Source organism: Entelurus aequoreus, linkage group LG01, assembly GCF_033978785.1.
Source record: "Entelurus aequoreus isolate RoL-2023_Sb linkage group LG01, RoL_Eaeq_v1.1, whole genome shotgun sequence".
Classification (NCBI taxonomy): Eukaryota; Metazoa; Chordata; class Actinopteri; order Syngnathiformes; family Syngnathidae; genus Entelurus; species Entelurus aequoreus.
This window is the reverse complement of record NC_084731.1, coordinates 63,510,832-63,522,607: the sequence shown is the minus strand read 5'-3', so window position 1 is coordinate 63,522,607 and position 11,776 is coordinate 63,510,832. Positions and strand designations below refer to the sequence as shown.

Below are 11,776 nucleotides of genomic sequence, written 5' to 3'. Positions count from 1 at the left end.
GAGTTTGACAACCCAGATGTAGAGTATGTTTTAAAAAAGGAGAAAACCTGTGGGATGCAGCGAGGGACGACTAGTATGCACCAAAATGTATATCTTTGCCTTATAGATGACAAAGCAAATGATCGTAATCGGGCCAAAAAACAAGTTGCAAGCTAAAAATGGTCCCCAGGCTGTACTTTGGACACCATTTTAAAATATATTTTCTGTGATGATTCTGGGTTTGTATTGACTGATGTGTCACGAGCTAAAGACCAGGTTGTCTTTAAAGAGATCCACATGAAAAACAACTTACCTTCCGAGCCAGCCAGCCGGGAAAAGACTGTGGTTCTGCTCTGGTCGAACAGGACCAGCATAGCAGCAGTCGTGGTCCTTGCCGGGGTCTCGTCTGGCTTTCAGTCCCTGTTCCGGCAGGGAGGAGGCGGAGGAGGAGAGAGAAGGAGGGGGAGTCGGTCTGCCCCTTTGTCGGATTGATTCCTGACCCAATCTGGATCCGGGTTCTGCGGTGCTGCAGTGTGCCACAGCTGCGGAACATATTGATTGATATTAGTTGGTCCTTTTTCGAAAAGCGGTCCCGGCCTGTCAATCACCCCCCCCCCCCCACCCACCTTCCCCGCTGTAGTCTCGTCAAGTTGCGGCTGGATATGGACAAACGTCAGTGAGCTCAGCACGCCGACACCGGAGGACGTGATTCCCGACACCGGAGCTCGGTAAGACCCTTATTTGCCATTTTCTTCTCCCTTCTTTGCCCTTTTCTTCTCAACCCAAAGGCCAACTTTCAAGCCTTTGAAGTCTCCGAGCGAACCGACGTGGTTTTGGCGGGCGAGTTTTTTCAACGTGTTTGAATCTTTCGCTACCCAGCATACTCGGGTATTTTTTCCCACAGGTGTGACCTGCCATTTGATTTATTTCACCTTTTTGGGCGCCTCTTGTTCCAGGCTCCAGGCGCGTGTCTGGTCGCTTCAATCCCGGGGACGAGCCGCCCTCGCCCGCAGCCCTCGCTGTCAGCTCCCCGCCTCGTAACGTGGACGTTTTAGCGACAACTTTCACCGCACTTTGACGCGCGCGGGACACACAACGTCGTATTGTTCGACTTCTCGCTTCCCAACGTGGTTACGTGTAATCGAATCGGATCCAAGTTGGATCCGGAAGCAACTTTTGAAGGCGATACGCGACGCCGACCAGTTGCTGCCGCCCACCGCCGTGTGCTGGCCGCACTGCGGATGACTTGGTCAAATGGTTGTTTTGGAGGTGAACGTGGTGCCGGGGAGCTATGCCGAATGAAAAAGCAGCGGTTAATTGTTGTCATGGGCTTGCCGTGGACGCGCTACGTCCTCGGGGAGACCCGTAACATGGCAGTGTTTTTATAAACGATCACTTCTCAATGGCGGTGTTGTGCGAGCTGCCCGGGTAATGGCTGCGAGCAGTCATACCTCATGTAGTGTTTGGAAGCAGTTTCCCCCGCAGTGTGCCGGGATGTTTGTCGGCAAGGGTTCATCCAAACGCAATGTATCCACTTATATCTGCTGGACACAAACTCGTTCTTCCGGTCGGAGCGGTTCCTCCACATTGTCAACACCAACTGGCCGCCCTGCTAGACGCTGTGAATAAGAGACTTTATTTTTATTTTCAACCCAACAGAAAATGACGTCATGCAGTAAGACTGGAAGATGAACAGTGCCAGCTCTGTTTCTTTTTCCTTCTTTTCCTGTCATTTTCCTGCTGCTGCTCCCTCCTCCCCTCTCCATCTGGGTGTGTCCTGACTTATTGCGTTGGGGAGGAGGGGGGATCCCGCATCTTGGCTCATGGAGACTCCCCCCTCAGCGTGTGACCTCCAAATGAGGGCATTGCTCCTTCTCTTCCAAGCCGGCTTCTGCCTCGCCACCCACGCCGACATTTGGGACGCCTCGGAGGAGTAGCCTCAGTTGGACGTCCCGGTTGTCATTTTTTTGGGGTGAGAAGGCTTCGGCCGGAGTGTGTTTGTGCCCTCACCCCCACGATCTGTTGGGATTCTTAAAGCCCCAAATTGAATTCCAAGAAGACAGCGAGTGGATAAATGTTGAGGCTTTGATTTTTGAGAAGTGACTGATCTACTTAGCGCCTGCTCATCACCCGATATTACCTCCTAGATTATTCACAAATCACATTTTGCTGATACAATATTAAGAACTTGAACTGAATCTGTTCATCAATTCCAGCACCAGCCCTTGGCTTTTTGTGCTTCCAAGTTTTATCCTTCAAGGCCTCGTTCACATCGCAAGTCAATTCCCATTTGTTTTGCCCATATGCAACTCACATTTTTTCATGTCCGTGTGAACAGTGCAATTCCCAATTTTTCCTAGCCCAGAGGCCTCTTTCGTAGTGAAGTGAAGTGAAGTGAAGTACATTTAAATAGCGCTTTTCTCTAGTGACTCAAAGCGCTTTACATAGTGAAACCCAATATCTAAGTTACATTTAAACCAGTGTGGGTGGCACTGGGAGCAGGTGGGTAAAGTGTCTTGCCCAAGGACACAGCGGCAGTGACTAGGATGGCGAAAACGGGAATCGAACCTGGAACCCTCAAGTTTCTGGCACAGCCACTCTACCAACCGAGCCATACCGCCCCATATAAATAAATAAATGATAAATGGGTTATACTTGTATAGCGCTTTTCTACCTTCAATGTACTCAAAGCGCTTTGACAGTATTTCCACATTCACCCATTCACACACACATTCACACACTGATGGCGGGAGCTGCCATGCAGGGCGCTAACCAGCAGCCATCAGGAGCAAGGGTGAAGTGTCTTGCCCAAGGACACAACGGACGTGACTAGGATATATAGATAGATAGATAGATAGTACTTTATTGATTCCGTTCCCTCAGGAAAATTCGATATAAATTGGCTATGTATGCGATGCAACTGCACTCCGGTTGCATTCATTCGACCAGAAAGTCATCAAAAAGTATTTGTCTTTGTCATAATTCTGTTCTAATTCTATGCGAAAGTAGACTGTTACAAAATTAATAGTTGACGAGGGTTGTATGGTATACAGGTACTAGTATAGTATCGCGGTACTAATGAATGAAAAACGGTACTATACTCAAAAGTACCGGTTCCCAGGCATGACGCTGAGTCGTCACGTTGTGACATTGCTGGTTTTACAAGCAGAGGAGCATGTACGGCAGCGCACACACACACAGAGTACCTACAAGCAGACACATTGTGTAGACAGAAAAGGGAGACGGGATGCATTTTGGTGTAAAAACTAAAGATAAATGTGAAGTTATAACACTGAAACACCCTCAGGTGCTTTAAGACAGTGGTCTCCAACCTTTTTGTAACTGCGGACCGGTCAACGCTTGAAAATTTGTCCCCCGGGGCGGGGGGTATGGTATTTAAAAAAAATAAAAATTTTGTCATAAAAAAATACAATCATGTGTGCAGACTAGGGCTGGGCGATATGACTAAAAAATGTATCACGATATAAGTGTTTCATATCAGTCGATATCGATAATTATTGATAAAAAAAACAAAAAACTATTCTAAATAAAGACCAGGAGAAAAAAGGCTGAATTTAAATACTTTTATTTTAAATATAACCTTTAACCTTTAGAACGAGGTCAGCATTATGAAAAACAGTCAAATAAATGAAAATACTGGTCGATGTGCAAATATTGACATTAAATAAATCCTTAATCCAACAAAATGTGCAAAGTATTGTAATTAAGAAATTAGTAGTGTACAACTCAGGCTTTAAAGCCATATTGGTAACAATATATGCAAATAAATAACAGTCACATTAAGCAAGCAGAAACAAACATGTCTTACAGAATATTGTAAACATCGGAATAAACTTGCGTCTGAACATCTGTGACAAAACAAACCTGTTACCCTCTTCAGTCATTTATGGAAAAATCAAACCAACTTCAGTATCTCCTTTTCCACGGATTCCCTGCACATTGTGTAAAGCTTAGGAATAGCTGTCTTGGAAAAGTGCTTTCGGCCAGGTAGAACATAACGGGGGTCGAGCATGTGTATGAGATTTTTGTACCCAGACTTCTCAACTATGCTGAGCGGTAGCATGTCCTTCGCTAATTGATACACCACTGCATCCGTTATTTCTTTATAACGTTTAGAATTTTTGTCGTATGGCACTGCTGCCGAGTAATACTGTCTACGGCAACAACAGACCACCATCGAGACGATGGTGGTCTGTTGTTGCCGCTTCGGTGCTGTTCCACTTGCACCGGCTGATGTAGATGGTTGTGGCTGTTTGATACTGCTGTACTCCAGCGGGTGAGAGCGGCTCAGGTGGTAAAATAAGTTTGTCGTGTTCCCAGACTTGGTCGGGACGACAACCTTGCAAAGTTTGCAGACAGTATTACTCTGATTCTTATGGGATTTTAAAAAATCCAAAATACTGCCAAACTGGTGACGTGACGTTTCCTTTTTTATTTACAATTTCCTCTCGTGCTGCCGCACTCATATTCCCGTTTCGTTTCACTCCTCGTCGTCAGCTAGCCGTTGTTAGTTTTTTTTTTTTTTTCCCTGTTAGCATTTCCCAGAATTCCTTGCGGTTCAGGCTCGGCCATGATAGATCGAGAGGCCAAAGCCCTTCCTCTGCCTACACCCCCCAGAATGCCGTGCGGTTCCGGCTCCGCCTTTCTTCCTATTTTTTTGTAACAGAACTCAGTAAAATTATCGAACGTTCTATCGACCCCATTTCTATTGTTATTGATCACATGTCTATCGCGATATATATTGTTATTGTTTTATCGCCCAGCCCTAGTGCAGACTGTATTGATCTATATTGATATACAATGTAGGAACCAGAAATATTAATAACAGAAAGAAACAACCATTTTGTGCGAATGGGTGTGAACGCTAAAAGACGTCACGCGCAGGCGTCCTCCCGAATGGGAATCCATCCATTCTGAGGACAGTCATACTAGACTACGAGTGACTGCCGATGATGATGATGATGAATGAGTGTAAATGGGGGAGGGAGGTTTTTTGGGTTGGTGCACTAATTGTAAGTTTATCTTGTGTTTTTTATGTTGATTTAATTAAAAAAAATATTTTTTTTATTTTTATTAATTTATTTGTTTTATTGTGCGGCCCGGTACCAATCGATCCATGGACCGGTACCGGGCAGCGGCCCGGAGGTTGGGGACCACTGCTTTAAGACATGGCTAGCTAGCTAGCAGCTAGCATCCATCCGCAGTCGGCAGTGTTTTAGCTACTTTTAAATCACTAATCCCCACCTCCATGGCGACAAAGAAAGTAAGTTTCTTACACGTACCATTATCACTGGAGGACAAGGAATAGCTAAACATGCTTCACTACACACCGTAGGAAGATACAATAGCTCACCGGCGTCACAATGTAAACAAATGCCATGAGTGGATCTACACCTGACATCCACTGTAATGATACCAAGTACAATAGTGTATCTAGTCGATACTACTATGATTATATGGATATTTTTTATCGTAACAAAATCTTTTTTCGTTTAAAAAAAAAAAAATCATATTATGTTTATGAACTCAGGAAATATGTCCCTGGACACATGACGACTTTGAATATGACCAATGTATGATCCTGTAACTACCTGGTATCAGATCGATAACTAAATGGTTGGTATCATCCAAAACTAAGTATCAAAGAAGAGAAAAATAAGTGATTATTACATTTTAACAGAAGTATAGATAGAACATGTTAAAACAGAGAATAAGCAGATATTAACAGTAAGTTAACAAGTAGATTAATAATCCATTTTTACAGTTTGATCTTTTTAATGTTGACTAAATAATAGAATGATAAATGACAATATGTTACTGCATACGACAGCAGACTAATTAGGAGTCCTTGTTTGTTTACTTACTACTAAAAGACAAGTTGTCTAGTATGTTCACTATTTTATTTATGGACTAAATTGCAATAATAAACATATGTTTCATGTACCCTAAGATTTTTTGTTAAAATAAAGCAAATAATGCTATTTTTTGTGGTCCCCTTTATCTAGAAAAGTATAGAAAAGTATGGAAATACATTTTGGTACTGGTACCAAAATATTAGTATTGGGACAACACTACTTTAAACACACACATATCATCATACATGAAATCATCATCATACATGGTATCGTCATACATGCTACCATCATACATACCTGCTGTAAACGATTCCATTACAGTAAGATGCATTTTAAGGGGAATATGTTTGTTTGTTTGTTGTGGTCTTGTTTGACTCCATAGACTTGCATTTCCAGCACTCGACTGCAGACTCCGGTATCAGATCAGTTTGTGCTGCTGCCTTTTTCAATCACACTTTGCAGTGCGCAGTCATTTGTTCCACGCTTGTTGCTGCAACACTTTTCTTTTCTTTGGAACAAACGTCTCCCTCTTGTAGCGTTAGCAGTAGCCATGTTTGAATCCCCCCTGAGGAAGCCGGGGGGGGTGGGGTTGGGGGGGAGCTACGACGTTTCAGTTCATTTGGAACAAGCATACGATACAAGCTGATTCCAGTTGTTTCATTGCAGCACGTCCGAAAAGGAGTAGGAAGAAGCTGAGCTCATTTAATCCTACCCCTTTTCATACCATAGCAAATTTATCCCATGTCCTTGTTCTCTGTAACAGAACAGTGAACAAATAAATAATATACCATAGTCAGTAAAGAAATATTAAATATATAAATAATCTTTAAAAAGGGTTTAAGACGTTCATCATAATTCTTGTTCTGTGTACTTTATGAACACTTGTAGCTTGAACAATCTCTTAAACTGAATCATATTGGTGCTTTGTTTGATTTATTTGCTTAATCCATTTTATCATTTAATTCCACATACTGATATACTAAAGGTTTTAAGTGTTGTAGGAGCATACACATTTTTTAAATTTAATTTTCCTCTCAGGTTAAGTATGCCGGCACAAGAGGATGGTTTTAAAATCACCTGCAACAAAAAGCTAGAATGTACTGATAACATTGACATTGGGCATAATTCTAAACAATACGTTGCCTATTGCTTTAACACAGAGCTGGGCAAATATTTTTGACTCACAGGCCACATTGAGAGAACACATATGTCTGGGGGGCCAATGTGTATGTGTGTAAAAATGATATACTGTATACACATTTAGCTGTAAAAATCTGCTGTACAGTATGTGTGTTTGGTTCCATTTTTTCAGGGACACTAATACAAAAGTCACAATGTCCTATAGAATTCTAAAAACGTTATGACAGACCACCTCAAAAAAACAGAATGGAATTTTACAGTTTTTTACTGAATGGGACACCCAAAATGTACATTAAAATAAAGAAAGTGGGATTTACAATATTAACTATGAACAATAAAACACTGAATATTAACAACATATGAACATCTTTTACTTCTCAGACCAGCTCCTCCATAGTTGTGTATCTTTTACAATCTAGCAAAACACAACAAAAATGTAGCAAACAGCAAAATATGAATGCGAAGTGTAATGAACACCTACAGTATGATATATTGTCATGTAAAAATCTGCTTCCGCATCTGTTTCTGACACATGCGTTTCGGGCCGGCTGCTCTGAAAACAGCTGCTGTGACGTAGATTACCGTAATAACTCCTTTAACACTCAAAAGCGCAGATTTCAACCACTGAAATACTTTCTATAGTTCAAGACTTACGGTCATTTAAAAACATCTTTGCAGGCTTAGTGGTTAGAGCAGTGTTTTTCAACCTTTTTTGAGCCGAGGCACATTTTTTTTCCTTAAAAAAATACGGATGCACAACACCGGCAGAAAACGTTAAAAAATGAAACTCCACCAGGTTGTCGTGCTTTATTTTGAGTTTGTTGTTGTTTTCCTGTGTGTAGTGCTTTAGTTCCTGTCTTGCGCTGTTATTTTGGTGGCCTTTCCTGTTTTGTTGGTGTTTTCCTGCTTTCCTTTGAGTGCTATTGCCTGACCTGCTTTCTACTGGCAAACAAGACTATTTCAGTTGTGCGGATGCTTTCCTTCTTTGTGGGGACATGACATTGTTGATTGTCATATCATGTACGGATGTACTTTGTGGATGCCGTCTCTGCTGCACATGCTGTAAGTCTTTGCTGTCGTCCAGCATTCTGTTTTTGTTTACTTTGTAGCCAGTTCGGTTTTACTTTCGTTTTGCATAGCCATCCCTATGCTTCATTGCCTTTTCCCTTCCGTTTTGTTCAATTTTGGTTAAAGTGTTGCATACCTTTTTTACCTGCACGCCGCCTCCCGCTGTGCTCTGCATGTCGGGATCACGACAAACCATCCTTGACGCGTTCCGACTTCTACAAAGCAATTAACTACCTGCTGCCACCTACTGATATAGAGTTTTACATGGTTACCCTGCCAAGCTCTATACAGCACAGACACTAGACAACGGCAAATTATTTGCAGATTATAATTATTGATTTGCACACAATATTTTTTGGACCAATTAGGTGAAGTTGCATCATTTCCCACGGCACACCAGACAATATCTCACGGCACACTAGTGGTTGAAAAACACTGGGTTAGAGTGTCCGTCCTGAGATCAGTAGGTTGTGAGTTCATACCAAAGACTATAAAAATGGGACCCATTACCTCCCTGCTTGGCACTCAGCATTAAGGGTTGGAATTGGGGGTTAAATCACCAAAAATGATTCCCGGGCGCGGCCACCGCTGCTGCCCACTACTCCCCTCACCTCCCAAGGGGTGATCAAGGGTGATGGGTCAAATGCAGAGAATACTTTTGCCACGCCTAGTGTGGGTGTGACAATCATTGGTAGGGATGATGTTTGTTAAGAAATTATCGATTTCGATGCCATTATCGAATCCTCTTATCGAACCGATTCCTTATCGATTCTCTTATCGAATCCAGATAGCTTATTGTATATGGAAAAAAATACACAATACTTGGTTTAACAAAAACTCACTTTTATTTTTTAAGAAAAAAAAAAATATATATATTGACTGTTAGTGCCCCTTTAAGTGGGACACCTAAGAAAAATGCATGCAGGGAAAATCCTGCATTAATTTGTATTATTTATTAGACAGACCTGCAAACTCTGGAGTGGTGTAGGCTACCTGATAACGTTAATGTTATCAGGCACATACAAAAAGGCTAACATTAACGTTACCGTTAGCCACTAACTATGCTTAGGTAACGTTAGTCTAGCTAACATTACTGCAGTCCTGGTTGACATAAAAGATAACGTTATTTTAGCCTAAAGGCTACAAGTGAGCAGAAATGGAAATTAACCGGCAACAGTTAATGTTAGTTACTCACTGGGACTGCAGGTTGAAGCAGAGGAAGAGGGGCGTGCTTCGTCATCTCTGTCGCTGCTTCTCCACGTGTCGAAGACACGACACGTTTCTCTAACCTTCAGGTTATGTACGGCCTGAACATGTTTCAACATGTTTGTCGTACTGCTCCCCTTTCAAGAAAGCGACGCCTGGCAGTAATTGAAGATAGCCGTATCCTCGTCGTATTTCTTAGTAAAGTGAAGCCATGCCTTGGAGCGTTTTTTCAGGTCCATTGTTGTTGCTGCTTCTGAATCTGCCGCCGAATGACTGAGCTACGTCATTTCCTGTGATGTGCCACAGGACATTTCCTGTGACACGGGATTTGTTCCCAGGAATTCGAATAAAGAACCAAATCTTTTTCTTTACTATAGTGGCTTTGATAACGGGAACCGTTTTTTAAAAAGGGTTTTGAATCCATGCAATGGGTTCTTTTCTTATCGAACAATCGGGAGAACCGGGTTTCGAACATCATCCCTAATCATTGGTACTTTAACTTTAACTTAACATCATTATGGCTGCTACAGTTTTGATGTTAAAGGTCTAAAAAATAATGTAGAACGTCCGGTGGGCCGGATTGAAAATCATAACGGGCCGCATGTGGCCCACGGGCCTTATTTTGCCCAGGTCTGCTTTAATATGATAGCACTTCTAAAGGAGCGATGGTCAAATGCTGACCATTGATTTGTCAGCAGCAGCTGATTCAGCATAATTCAGCTATTACTTGCAGCCAAGTGTCATTAGAATAATGAGGTGCCGTTAGACGGGCCTGGAGGAAAAGGCATGCTGAAGTACTTGTATTTAATTAGCCAACAAGACGACTGTGTCAGTCGGGCCAGAGTACGTCGCGTCGCATGTCGGCACTCATGAATCAAACCGGCGTGTCAGTGTTTACAAGTCCGGACAAGGCCAGACAGGCAGCTCAATCCCTCAATTCTCATTCGGCGGAAGTTTGATAATCAGAAAAAGCCTCACAGCGTGGGGCCGGAGTGGATTCCCGTTCCGATATTGAAGAACTGGACGTTTATGAGAGGCTGCTTTATGTTCGCATCAGCGACCCGTTGGCGCGTCGCATCTCTCCATGTCCTGCGGCAAACCCTTTTGTGTTTTTGATTTTTAAATGGATCAGTCTGTTCTGAGCGGATGAACACAACAATGAGGGTTATTTTATTGCCTTTAGCCGGATCAACCTTGATTGTGTTTTCTGATGTTGGGCAGGCCTCCCCGCTCCTGATTTATGGCTCAATCGGGTGGCGGCCTCTAGTCCTTCCCAGTAATGGCACTTCGGCTCTTCTTCCCCAGAAAATCTATCAAGGCTGCCCTGTTCCACCGAGAATGTTCTGGGCGTAAATAAAAGCTTAGTCTGGGCCGGCGTCGGCATTAAAGGAGGTGCGCCGTGCATACTGAATGAGTTCCTGATAGATATCCCAGCAGCTAACACATTCATCCAAGCGGACAAATTAGACAAAGAGCTCCCTGCAGAGGCCTCATAGAATATTGAGCATGTGAATTAACAATCATGTCTCCGCATTGTTATGCCTTGATGCTTTACCGGCTTCCGCTACACATTTTTAATTCACTCTGTCAACACCAATCAGCCATTTGTGCTACCATAGGGGACGAGTGAATTTAAAGTCACAAACCAGAAAACAAGGAAGAAAATGTCTCTTGGCTTGCTTGCATTAGCAGCCGGTTCATGCTTCGTATCTCCTTAGATGACATGATTGTTCAAATCTTTTCCTACGACATTTTTCGGACTCTAAGGCGCAATTAAATTCCTTTCATTTTTTTCAAAAACAGACAGTGCGCCTTACAACCCGGTGTGCCTAATGTACGGCATAATTCTGGTTGTGCTTACTGACCTCGAAGCAATTTTATTTGGTACATGGTGTAATGATGAGTGTGACCAGTAGATGGCAGTCACACATAAGAGATACGCGTAGACTGCGATATGACTCAAGTAAACACTATCATTTTAGATGTTCCATTGAAAATATAGAACATTACACACAGCGCTCAAAAATCCATCAAAATGTTTTAGTACGACTTTGGTAAGCTATGAAGCCGCACCGCTTGATGGATTGTACTGGGCTTCAACATACGAGTATTACTATGGTGTGTGTATAAGGTAAAACATATTATCTGGCGTTTTTTTCCGCAATATTATGCAAAACCAACTTTTCTTACCTTCTGGTACCTGCTGATGTATATTTGGGATCTGCATAACTCCTGAAAATTTGACATCGTAGTCGATAAGCTTCTTCTTTTTCTATATCTTCTTGTTATGGGACATTCATCTTCCACTGTTGCCATTTCTAATATAAAGTAGTGTAAAATTATTACTTATATCTATCAAAGCGCTAAAAACTGTAGTGGGTTTACATAATTCAACCACAGAACTTTAGTTATTAGAGGGTTCCGGTCGGACGGTTTTTCACGGGACACATTTCCGGCATTGATGTTGCATTCTAGAGCCACGGATGAGGAGATGTTGCTACGTTATT

At 42.5% G+C, this 11,776-nt stretch overlaps 1 protein-coding gene across 5 annotated transcripts in view; it reads left to right on the top strand.

The window, feature by feature from the left end:
• The first annotated feature begins 378 nt into the window (after window positions 1-378).
• The window catches only part of LOC133655653 (plasma membrane calcium-transporting ATPase 1-like), a 232,155-nt gene continuing 220,757 nt past the window's right edge, over window positions 379-11,776 (top strand). For 2 of the 5 annotated variants that reach the window (XM_062056042.1, XM_062056024.1), the window contains exon 1: window positions 379-707. The gene's annotated coding sequence lies outside the window, so the exon portion shown is untranslated. The remainder of the gene's footprint in view (window positions 708-11,776) is intronic. The other 3 variants (XM_062056033.1, XM_062056009.1, XM_062056016.1) reach the window with 2 other exon arrangements.